At 37.0% G+C, this 13441-nt stretch overlaps 1 non-coding gene across 1 annotated transcript; it reads left to right on the top strand.

The window, feature by feature from the left end:
- Positions 1-466: 466 nt before the first annotated feature.
- Positions 467-570, top strand: LOC148570897 (small nucleolar RNA R71). The gene has a single exon (XR_015908409.1). It is a non-coding gene; the product is annotated as a small nucleolar RNA R71 (small nucleolar RNA).
- The last annotated feature ends 12871 nt before the right edge of the window (positions 571-13441 follow it).

Raw genomic sequence — 13441 nt, 5'->3', positions numbered from 1 at the left:
CTTCCACCATTATTAAAGCCTTGTTGAGGCTTTTGTTGATCCGTCCATGAGAAATTTGGATGATTTCTCCATGATGAATTATAGGTGTTTCCATAAGGTTCACCCATGTAGGGTTATCAGGATCATAAGCTTCTTCTTCAGAAGATGCCTCTTTAGTACTGTTGGATGCATTTTGCCATCCATTCAGACTTTGGAAAATCATGTTGACTTGCTGAGTCAACACTGTTCTGAGCCAATATGGCATTCAGAGCATCAATTTCAAGATCTCCCTTCTTCTGAGGCGTCCCATTACTTACAGGATTCCTCTCAGAAGTGTACATGAACTGGTTATTAGCAACCATGTCAATGAGTTCTTGAGCTTCTGCAGGCATTTTCTTTAGGTGAATGGACAGAATGGTCCGGTGACATCTTGGAGAACTCAGACAGACCATAATAGAATATATCCAGAATGGTCCATTCTGAAAGTATGTCAGGAGGACACCTTTTGGTCATCTGCTTGTATCTTTCCCAAGCTTCATAGAGGGATTCACCATCTTTTTGCTTGAAGGTCTGAACATCCACTCTAAGCTTGCTCAGCTTTTGAGGGGGAAAGAACTTAGCCAAGAAGGCCGTGACCAGCTTATCCCAAGAGTTCAGGCTATCTTTAGGTTGTGAGTCCAACCATGTTCTAGCTCTGTTTCTTACAGCAAAAGGGAAAAGCATGAGCCTGTAGACTTCAGTATCTACTCCATTAGTCTTAACAGTCTCACAGATCTGCAGGAATTCAGTTAAAAACTGGTAGGGATCTTCTGATAGAAGTCCATAGAATTTGTAGTTCTGTTGTATTAGAGTAACTAATTGAGGTTTCAGCTCAAAATTATTTGCTCCAATGGTGGGGATTGAGATGCTTCTTCCATCAAACTTGGAAATAGGTGTAGTATAATCACCAAGCATCCTCCTTGTATTATTATTATTTTCGGCTGCCATCTCCTCTTCTTTTTTGAAAATTTCTGTAAGATTGTCTCTGGATTGTTGTATTTTAGCTTCTCTCAGTTTCCTCTTCAGAGTCCTTTCAGGTTCAGGGTCTGCTTCAACAAGAATGTTCTTGTCTTTGCTCTTGCTTATATGAAAAAGAAGGGAACAAAAAAAGAAGAGGAATCCTCTATGTTACACTAAAGAGGTTCCTTATTGTTAGTAGAAGAAGAAAGGGAATTAGAGTGAAGAAGAATGGATAATCCAAACACAAGGGTGAGGATAGGAGCAGAGATATGAGATGAAGAGAAGTGTTAGTAAGTAATTAAATAAATAGAAGGAGATGAGAGAGAGAAGTTTTCGAAAATAATTTTTGAAAAGGAGTTGATGATTTTCGAAAATTAAAGGGGAAATAAAATTAAAATTAAAATTTAAAATAATTAATTAATTAAAAAGAATTTTTGAAAAAGAGGGAGGAATTTTCGAAAATTAAAGGTAGAGAGTTAGTTGGGCAGTTTTGAAAAATATAAGAAACAAGCAAAAAGTTAATTAGTTAGTTGAAAAAGATTTGAAAATCAATTTTGAAAAGATAATAAGATAAGAAGTTAGAAGAGATATTTTAAAATCAAATTTTTGAAAAAGATAAGATTTAAAAAGATATGATAGAAAGATATGATTGAAATTAGCTTTGAAAAAGATTTGAATTTTTAAAAATCAAAATTAATGACTTGACTCACAAGTAATCACTAGACATGATTCTAGAACTTAAAGTTTGAATCTTTCCTAACAAGCAAGTAACAAACTTGAAATTTTTGAATCAAAACATTAATTGTTGATAATATTTTCAAAAATTATGAGATAAAATTGAGAAAAATATTTTTGAAAAATATTTTTAAAATTTTCGAAAATAAATAAGAAAAATGAAAAAGATTTGATTTTTGAAAAAGATTTTGAAAAAGATAAGATTTTCATATTGAAAATTTGATTTGACTCATAAGAAACAACTAGATTTTTAAAAATTTTGAAAAAGTCAACTCAAATTTTCGAAAATTTATGAGAGAAAAAAGGAAAGATATATTTTTGATTTTTGAATTTTTAATGAGGAAAGAGAAAAACATGAAAAATAACACATAACATAAAAATTATGAATCAAAACACACAATGCATGCAAGAACACTATGAATGTCAAGATGAACACCAAGAACACATTGAAGATCAAGATGATCATCAAGAACATGTGTTTGAAAAATTTTTTATGCAAAGAAAACATGCAAGACACCAAACTTAGAAATCTTTAATGCTTAGACACTATGAATGCAAAGATGCACATGAAAAACAACAAAAGACACAAAATAAGAAAACATCAAGATCAACCAAGAAGACTTACCAATAACAACTTGAAGATCATGAAGAACACTATGAATGCATGAATTTTCAAAAAAAGCATAAATTTTTAGAAAAAATGCAATTGACACTAAACTTAAAAATTGACTCAAGACTCAAACAAGAAACATATATATATATATATATATATATATATATATATATATATATATATTTGTATTTTATTTTACTTTTTTCGAAAACATATAGGAAAAAGGAAGTAATGAATTCAAAGTCCTCAATCAAAATCCCATGAATCATACCAGGTTAGTCTAAAGCTTGATGGCCAGACAAGCTTCAGCATATTATTTTGAAACTCTAGAATTCATTCTTAAAAATTTAGAATAATTTTCGAAAACAAAAGGAAAAAATAATTTTTTTTTTGGAAGATTTTTGAAAACAATTTTTTTTTTGAAAATAAAACGAAAAAGAAAATTACCTAATCTGAGCAACAAGATTAACCGTCAGTTGTCCAAACTCGAACAATCTCCGGCAACGTCGCCAAAAACTTGGTGTGCGAAATTGTGATCTAGATTTGAAATTGTTGTTCGAAATTGATTCCCTGGCAATGGCTCCAAAAACGTGTGCACAATACCATGGTCCAAACATAACTTCACAACTTCGCGCAACTAACCAGCAAGTGCAATGGGTTGTCCAAGTAATACCTTATGTGAGTAAGGGTCGAATCCCACGGAGATTGTTGGTATGAAGCAAGCTATGGTCATCTTGTAAATCTCAGTCAGGCGGATTAAATGGTTGCAGAGTTTTAATAATTAAAAGATAAATAAAACATAAAATACAGATAGAGATACTTATGTAATTCATTGGTGAGAATTTCAGATAAGCGTATAAAGATGCTTTCGTCCCTCTGAACCTCTGCTTTCCTGCTTTCTTCATCCAATCCTTCCTACTCCTTTCCATGGCAAGCTGTATGTAGGGAATCACCGTTGTCAATGGCTACTTCCCATCCTCTCTATGAAAATGGTCCGATGCGCTGTCACTGCATGGCTAATCATCTGGAGGTTCTCGATCATACTGGAATAGGATTCACCCTCCTTTTGCGTCTGTCACTACGCCCAGTACTTATGAGTTTGAAGTTCGTCACAGTCATCCCTTCCCGGATCCAACTCGGAATATCGCAGACAAGGTTTAGACTTTCCGGATCTCAAGAATGGCCATCCATGGGTTCTAACTTATACCACGAAGATTCCAATATCTCAGACTCAGTCCTCTGTATTAGATATCCAAGAGATACTCATTCTAGCTTGTTTGCATGTAGAACGGAAGTGTTTGTCAGGCACGCGTTCATAGGTGAGAATGATGATGAGTGTCACATAATCATCACATTCATCATGTTCTTGGGTGCGAATGGATATCTTAGAATAGGAATAAGCTTGAATTGAATAGATAAACAGTAGTACTTTGTATTAATTCATGAGGAACAGCAGAGCTCCACACCTTAATCTATGGAGTGTAGAAACTCTACCGTTTGGAAATACATAAGTGATAATGGTCCAGGCATGGCCGAATGGCCAGCCCCCATGAAAGTCTAAGATAGCATAAAACTAATCAAAGATCGCTTACGAGGATAGCATAAAGTCCTATTTATACTAAACTAGTTACTAGGGTTTACAGAAATGAGTAAATGATGCAGAAATCTACTTCCGGGGCCCACTTGGTGTGTGCTTGGGATGTGCTTGAAGTTTACACGTGGAGAGGTCATTCTTGGTGTTGAACGCCAGTTTGTAACGTGTTTCTGGCGTTGAACTCCACTTTGCAACTTGTTTCTGGCGCTGAACGCCAGACTGCAACATGGAACTGGCGTTCAACGCCAGTTTGCGTCATCTAAACTCGGGCAAAGTATGGACTATTATATATTACTGGAAAACCCTGGATGTCTACTTTCCAACGCAATTAGAAGTGCGCCATTTGGAGTTCTGTAGCTCCAGAAAAAACCACTTTGAGTGCAGGGAGGTCAGAATCCAACAGCATCTGCAGTCCTTCTTTAACCTCTGAATCACAGAAAAACACACAACTCATAGTAAAGTCCAGAAATGTGATTTTTAATTAAAAACTAATAAAAATATACTAAAAACTAACTAAATCAAACTAAAAACTATGTAAAAATAATGCCAAAAAGCGTATAAATTATCCTATCATCAGGGAGCTTTTGGCATTTTGGAGAACTACACTCTGTATATTTTACTTTCTCTGCAACTTCTAGTTTTATTTTGAAAATGTACTTTTCATTTATGCTTTCCATTTCCAGAGCTATGAACAACTAAACCCCTTTCATTGGGTTAGGGAGCTCTGTTGTAATTTGATGGATCAATAATAGTTTTCATTATTCTTCTTCTTTCTTTTCTCTTGATTTTACTAGAAAGCTTTCAATCTTCATCCTATTGGGTAGTTGTCTTGGAAAAGAAGCTATTCATACTTGGATCTCTTCGGAATCTTGGAAGAGGAATGAAGAGATCATGCTAGAAATGCTTTCTCATGTTGGACCAAATTGGGGTTTGGATGGATATAGTGACATATAATCCTACCAACACTTTGATTTGGGAATACATGTGGTATAATCAGTGACCATACTTCATCTCTTCTCATGAGCAATTAGACCAAGGAATCGGCTATTGATCAAGATTTGAGAGATTGGGTTGCCAAGGAATTGGAATCCAATCACTTAAGATTGCCAAGGAGATCAATGAATGCATTGATTGAGGAAGAGATGAGAATGAACTTGATCCGGAGAATACAACATCTCCTGAGCCCAATGAATCCCTCATTTCTGATCTTACCTGTAACGGCCTAGCTTTTAGCCTCGAAGAAACAGCGGTTTTTCGGGATCAAACGGAAATTTTATGGAATTTTTAGAAATTTTAGTGCATATAAGCACCTCTACTGCACAGGTGCTGTGTCATCAAGCTGCTGAGTCAGCAGCTTGACTGCACCAGACACCTCTCCTAATCTAAGCAGGCACATCGCGAAAAATTGCATTTTTGAGCCACTTCGAGTCCGAATTTCAAAATTCTGATTTTCGTGGTTAGTCTCTAAGTGACGAGCCGGTCTCGAATTTTGAGAGAAAAATTATATTAATATAATATTCATATATTATTATTTTATTTGGAATATTATAGTATTATTTTCTTTGCTGTGGTTAATGTTCATCTATGTTTAGTAATATAATAACTGAGCTAGAAAATCTACCAGTAATGGATAATACCGGCATTCCTAGATGAACTTAGCAATGCTAATGCTTCATCATATATCATTTATTCTCATGATTATCATGTTACTAGTATAATTTATACTAGTAAAGCTCATGCTTATCCTTTAGTAGTGTAATCTGATGTATCTAGTTTTTGTAATTATCTCCAGAATGATATTTTATTATTAAACTCTGATGAGTCAGCACCCAGTGACACGTGGCTCTCCCAGAGTTAGCCACCACATGTTTCCTTTCTTTCTCTCCAAGCCAAGCTTTCTTAAGGAAAAAGTAAGAAACACTTGTATTTTAATACATCTAGCTTTAGTAATTATCCTTTATTGAGATATTTTTACACCAAACTTTAGGATAATGCTTATCCTAACCCCACAAATCCCTAGGCTCATCATTACCATCAACTTTTCTTCCAAACAAGCTAGAACTTTCGAAATCCTTGAGAGAGAAATGGAAGAACTTCCATGAAAACTTCCATGAACACCTGAGCTTCTTTCTCCGTTCTTTCTCAAACTAAAACCCCTATCAAAAATCTAATCCGACCAAAATGTTCATCTCTTCCTCCTCTTCATTTCTATGACAATTTTTAAGGATTAAATCAAGGATCTCTTTTTCAATCACCATAGGCTCTAAGAAAACGTGATTTCTAGCTGATTTAAGGTGTAAAAGTGCTTTTTGAAGCTTGTTCTTGGTTCCATTCTTGGCAGCTGCAAAGGAGGTAAGGTTTGGTAAATTAATCAATGATTGGTTGTGTTCTTGAAGTTTTAAATCAGATCTTGTTGCTTGAGGCTTGATTTTGAGTGTTTGTGTGGTGATCATGAAATCTTGTTGATTAATGCTTGGAAATCAAGTTTTTGATGGTTCTGAAGTTGTTGTTGTTGTTGCTGGAAAACGTGGATTTCCAGCCATGAAATTCATGGTATTTGATATGTTTTTGATCTGTATTTGATGGCAAAAATGTTGCTCTTTGGTTTGGTCAAAATCAGGTAAAAATTGGTTACCGAAACGATTGAAAAACTAGTTGAAAATCAAGCTGAAATCTAATGAACTTTTGGAAAAAATGTTTTTGGTCTTTGAAGGACAAGAAAACGTTGGTTTTGATGATTTTGGGGTCAAATTATAATTATTAGAAAGTTTGGGGTTGAAAGTTAATTAATGGAAAGTTGAGGGACCAAAGTGCAAATATTAGAAGTTAAAGGGTCAAAATGCAATTTCCAAAAAGTTCAGGAGTCAAAATGCAATTTTTGAAAATTAAATAAAATATTATTATTTTAATATTAAAATAGTAAAAGTATTATTTTATTAATAATATTATTTTATTAATAATAACAAAATATTGACAAAAAGGCAGTTTTCTCTAAAAGCTTTAGGAAAGTAGTTTTGAGTCTAGAATTTCCTAATTCTCTTTATTAAATACCTAAGGAAAGGTATAAGAAAGGGTATAGAAGTATGTAAAGTAATGAAACAAGATTTAGAAGCTTGTAATCTTGTTAGAAAGAGAGGGAGTTAAAAGCTAAATAGTAGTGTGCTGTTGTAATGTTGTGATGTATACAGAGAATTATGAAATGAGATCACTGAGATGTTGTGATGCTTGATTTATGATTGTGAAAAGATGATAAAGAAGATAACAAGTGCAGAATCAAAATTCAAAGAGAATAGAGGAAAAGAGGATAAAGATAAAGAGTTAAGTCTTATGGCATGATATTTTATTGTATGTTCATCTGCTGCTTTTCTGTTGGCCCTAGAGGTCCTGTAGGCCGAAGTTCACCTACAGAGCATTGTTATTCCTGTAGGCCGAAGTTCACCTACAGTGAATATCAATTGTGTATCTCAGGGTGTTGCTCCTGTAGGCCGAAGTTCATCTACAGAGAGTTGTGATACCTGTAAACCGAAGTTCACTTACAGGGGCGCCATTTCTGTGAGCCGAAGTTCACTTACAGAGGTTCCATTTCTATAGGCCGAAGTTCACCTATAGAAAGTTGTTGTGTTGTGATTGAACTATTCCTGTAAGCCGAATTTCACTTACAGGAGTGCTATTTCTGTAGGCCGAAGTTCACCTACAGAGATAAAGCCATATCTAGGACTAGTTCCTAGGTAATGTCGGGCTACAGGGTGTAAACCGACACGTGAGCTCATGGCCTGCATAGGACAGACATGCATCATACTTGGTTGTGCATTTTCTCTGTTATGATTGTTGTATGAATGTTGATTTCTTTGTTTGTATTCTATTCTTTGTGTCTGTGTTTTATTTTCTTGTATTCTTTATTGTGTTCTACTTTCTGATTTCTTAATTTCTTTATTTACTTGTATCTTCTGTTTACTACTTCTCTGTATTCTGCTATTTGTTTGCTAAGCAACATAGAATTAATGAACTTAACTAATAAGCCCGACCTTACTAAGAACTCCCCAGTTCTTACCCCTTCTCTCTCCCTTCTCCCTTCAGATGGAAGCATGAGTATCCTTCCGTAGTTCGCTGATGACAGTTTGAAAAGAGGATTCCGCTCTAGATAGTCTTCTGAGTCTAGGGTGAATCTCATTCTCTGTTAATATGTATATACTGTGTGACCAGCCAATGTCTGCACCCCGTTTGTACGTGAACTTTAACCTAAATCCTTTGTACGAGACTCCTATTGTGTGGTTACTTGATGAGGTACCAGAGAGATGTCATATGGCTATGTCTGATCGTGCAGAGGAGTAACAGATGATGTTTTACCTTTTGATGACATTTCACTTGACTTGAGTCTTGAAGACCTAGATAACACATTCCCTCGCTTTAGTAGTTTAGAGGGACTAGGTGAGTTAAGAGTCTAGGCTAGCCTAGGCGCCAGCTTATGGACTCCTTGAACAGGTCAGGGCCTGGGATGTTGTATATATATATATATATATATATATATATATATATATATATATGTATAAGGTTATTATCTAGCTATATCTAGGGGTGTTCTAACTAAAGATCTATGATCTAATAAAGGCTGGATGACTGAATGATGTCAGTTGTTTGAGATGTATGAATTTATATAAATGTGTGTTTACTTTTGACTGCTTATCTTGTTGTTACTTATGATATCATCTATGTATGTTCATGCCTGACAACTTAAATGTTTTGAAAAAAAAATTACCCCGCAAAATAACAACACTTCAACAACGAATCAGGCTCATATGAGAAATAATAGATAATAATTATGAAGACAAATTAGTAGCACTCAGTTTCCGGTATGATCTAGACATACTGAAAATTGGGTCGTTACATTACCCATTCTCTTTACTTTCTGCCATTTACTTTTATGTTCATTTCCCCAAATCCCCATTTAAGATTCTGCAATTTACTTTCCGCCATTTACGTTTTGCTCTTTATTTCCAGCATTTACACTTTCTATTATTTACTTTCCCGCCATTTACGTTTCTGCAAATATCAACTCAATTTCTGCTTAGCTCAACTAGAACATTCCTTTGATTAAAGTTTCTTAACCAATCAATCCCTGTGGGATTCGACCTCACTCTATTGTGAGTTTTTACTTGACAAAAATTTGGTATACTTGCCGAGGGAAATTTGTTGGAGACAAGTTTCCATGCATCAAGTTTATGGCGCCGTTACCGGGGATTGATTTTGTATCAACAATGATTAAATTGGTGGATAACTAGATTGAGCATTTTTCTTTTGTTTGATTTAATTTCATTTGTGATTTACTTTCAGTTTTAGTTATTTTCTTCCCTTTACCCCTTACCCGTTGTGGTGTTATCTTTAATTTTTTTTCTACAATTCAGTTCACTAACCCACTAACTGTTTGATATATTGCATCACTCACTCTAACAGCATTCCTAACAAGAGTAAACTCCATACAATTTCTCTCTTGCTTTTGCTCTGTTGGTTGTATGACAGGTAGAAAAAGCAGAGTTTTAACTTCCTTTGATTCTGAACCTGAGAGGACCCTCCTTAGATTAAGGAGGGAAGCAAGAGGAAAGAGAGTCGTTAGTGCTGAGGAAGATGAGGAGTATTTTGAACCAGACATGGATGAGAATATGGAGAACCATCATGAAGAAGAGGCTCACAACCATGGCAGAGAAGGTCCAGTGCATCATGCTGGATAAGAGAGAAGAGTTTTAGGCTCTTATATAAATCCAAACCCAGGAAACTGTGGAAGTAGCATCCAAAAGCCAACCATACATGCCAATAACTTTGAACTAAAGCCACAGCTCATCACCCTTGTTCAGAACAACTGTTCATTCGGAGGAAGTGTCCAAGAAGACCCTAATCAACATCTAACCACCTTCTTGAGGATATGTGATACTGTGAAGTCTAATGGTGCTCATCCTGACACCTATAGATTGCTTATGTTCCCCTTTTCACTCAAGGACAAAGCATCTAAATGGCTGGAATCTTTCCCGAAGGAGAGTTTAACAACCTGGGAAGATGTGGTGAACAAATTCTTGGAGAGATTCTATCCTCCTCAAAGAATCAACAGGTTGAGAGTTAAGGTACAAACCTTCAGGCAACAAGATGGTGAAACTCTCTTTGAAGCATAGGAGAGGTTTAAGGACTTGACAAGAAGGTGCCCGTAAGATATGTTCAATGAATGGGTGCAGTTACACATTTTCTATGAAGATCTTTCTTATGAATCAAAGAAGACAGTAGACCACTCATCTGGGGGTCTCTGAACAAGAAGAAGACCTTTGAAGAAGCCATAGATGTCATTGAGACTGCAGCTGAGAATGACTACTTCTATGCTTCTGAAAGAAGCAACACTAGAGGAGTGATGGAGCTAAACAACGTGGATGCGCTGCTGGCTCAAAACAAGATGATCACCAAGTAGCTGGCTGACCTTACCAAGAAGATGGAAAGGAACCATGTAGCAGCAATCACTACCTCATCAGCAGCTCAAGAAGGAGGGAATGCAGAGGGAGAGGATGATCAGGAACAAGCCAACTACATTGGGAACTCACCTAGGCAGACCCATGATCCATAGTCCAAAACTTATAATCCTGGTTGGAGGAACCACCCAAACTTTGGGTGGGGAAATCAACAAGATCAAGGCCAAGATCAGAGACGTCACAACCCTAACAACAATGCAGCTCACCAACATTCCACATAGAGATCATATCAGCACCCACCTAACAACACCTCTCAACATCCATATCAAAACCAAAATGGCCCTTCTCATCCCTCCAATCTCAACTCACCATCATCCGAAGATAGACTCTCAAGGATTGAGACTCTACTTGAAGGCATATATAAAGAAATCCAAGATAACAAGGTGTTCAAGGAGGAGGTGCGAGCCAATATCAAAAACCAGGGAGACACCATCAAGATGCTAGAATTTCAAGTGGGATACCTCTTTGAGAAGATTCCCAAACCTACTAACAGCTTCCCAAGTGACACAGAGAAAAACCTGAGAGGTGAAGCAAAGAAAGTAAGATGGGAAGAATGCAAGATGGTCACTATAAGTGATAGGGGGACTGAGGAAGAGCTGAGCAAACCCTTCGAACACTCTAGAGATACTTCAGCAGAGAAGCAGGAAGAGGGTCACCAAGAAACCAAAACTACACAGAAGGAGATTCTGAACCTCTATGCACCTTTTCCCCAAAGACTCAAGGGTGGCGTAGAAAAGAGAATATACTCAAATTTCCTCAACATGTTTGCATCCCTTCATGTAAACATACCATTCATCAAGGCTCTCCAACAAATGCCCTCATACATTAAGTGCATAAAGGAGCTGCTGACCAGGAAAAGCTCACTCAAAGAAGGGCAAACAATAGTGATGAATAAAGAGTGCAGTGCTCTCATTCAACCAGAGTTGCCTACAAAAAGGAAAGATCCAGGGAGTTTTCACATCCCCTGTGCCATAGGAGAAACAAGGTTTGATAAAGGACTCTGTGACCTGGGAGCAAGCATCAACTTAATGCCTTTATCCCTTATGAAGAAGCTGCAGATCAATGAGCTAACGCCCAAAGATATAGTCATCAAGCTGGCTGACAAAACTCAAAAACAAGCAGTAGGAGTGGTTGAAAACGTGTTGGTAAAGGTTGGGAACTACTTCCTTTCCACATACTTTGTCATATTGGAAATGGAAGAGAGTCACCTTCACCCAATCATATTGGGAAGACCATTCCTAGCTACAGCCAGAGCGCTTATAGATGTGGAGCGAGGATAGCTAATACTGAGGATACATGATGAACAACTCGCATTCAATGTCTTCAAACCCTCACAAGAAGCAGATCAAGAAAACAAGGAACCAAAGGAAGATCACGACAAGGCACTGGTGGAAGAAACAAGCACTGAATCACAAACTGTAGACCTGGGAATCCCTTTGGTTGGTAAACAAAACAGTCAGAAGATGCAACAGCTAAAGGAAACCGAAGAGGAGCCAAACCCACCAGAATCATATGAGACCAGCCCCGTCCAAGTGGTCCCCAAGAAAGGAGGAATCACTGTAGTACCCAATGAAAGGAATGAACTCATCCCTACAAGAACGGTCATAAGATGAAGGATGTGCATTGACTACAGAAAACTCAATGAAGCTACAAGAAAAGATCACTTCCCACTCCCCTTCATGGATCAGATGTTGGAAAGACTTGTAAGACACGCATATTACTGTTTCCTAGATGGTTACTCAGGATATAATCAAATAGTGGTTGATCCGAGAGACCAGGAGAAAACGTCATTTACTTGCCCATATGGAGTGTTTGCATACAGGCGCATGCCATTTGGGCTATGTAATGCTCCTGCAACGTTTCAATGCTGCATGCTTTCTATCTTCTAAGATATGATAGAAAAATTCATTGAAGTCTTTATGGATGACTTTTCAGTATTTGGGGATTCTTTTCCTAATTGCCTAAATCACCTTGCCCTAGTGTTAAAAAGATGTCAAGAAACTAATATGGTCTTGAATTGGGAAAAATGTCACTTTATGGTGACAGGAGGAATAGTCCTTGGCCATAAGGTTTCTAACCAAGGCATTGAGGTAGACAGAGCTAAAGTGGAACTCATTGAAAAATTACCCCCACCAAGTGATGTCAAGGCAATTAGGAGCTTTTTAGGGCATGCTGGCTTTTACAGAAGATTTATTAAAGATTTTTCAAAGATAGCCAAGCCCTTAATCAATCTCCTTGTATCTGATATACCATTTGTCTTTGATGAAAAGTGCATGCTATCATTTGAAAACTTGAAAAAGAGGCTGTCCTCTGCCCCTATCATTTTCCCACCTGATTGGAACTTACCATTTGAACTGATGTGCGATGCATCTGATTTTGCAGTTGGGGCAGTGTTAGGACAGAGGAAAGATAACTTGGTCCATGTGATATACTATGCCAGCAAAGTCCCCAATGACCCTCAAAGAAATTATACCACTACTGAAAAGGAGTTGCTGGTAATAGTTTTTGCATTTGACAAGTTTAGATCATACCTCATTGGTGCTAAAGTGATCGTTTTCACAGATCACACAGAACTTAAATATTTATTTGCCAAGCAGGAATCAAAACCAAGACTGATAAGATGGATCTTGTTGTTGCAGGAATTCAACATTGAGATCAGAGACAAGAAAGGAGTGGAGAACAAGGTAGCCGATCACCTATCCAGAATCCCTCAGAACAAAGGTGGAACACATGATGCTAGTGTGAATGAGTGCTTCCCAGATGAGCAGTTAATGACGGTTCACAAAGCACCCTGGTTTGCAGACATTGCCAATTTCAAGGCAACTAGGGCTTTACCTCTAGAGATCAACAAACATCAAAAAAGAAAGCTCACCAATGACGCAAAATATTTTGTTTGGGATGAGCCATATCTCTTCAAGAAGTGTTCAGATGGAATCCTGAGAAGATGTGTCTCAAAAGAAGAGGGACGAGAGGTCCTGTGGAACTGCCACGGCTCGTGCTATTGAGGCCATTTTG

Source organism: Arachis ipaensis, chromosome B3, assembly GCF_059453495.1.
Source record: "Arachis ipaensis isolate K30076 ecotype BB chromosome B3, ASM5945349v1, whole genome shotgun sequence".
Classification (NCBI taxonomy): domain Eukaryota; kingdom Viridiplantae; phylum Streptophyta; class Magnoliopsida; order Fabales; family Fabaceae; genus Arachis; species Arachis ipaensis.
This window is presented reverse-complemented; position numbering and strand designations above follow the sequence as displayed.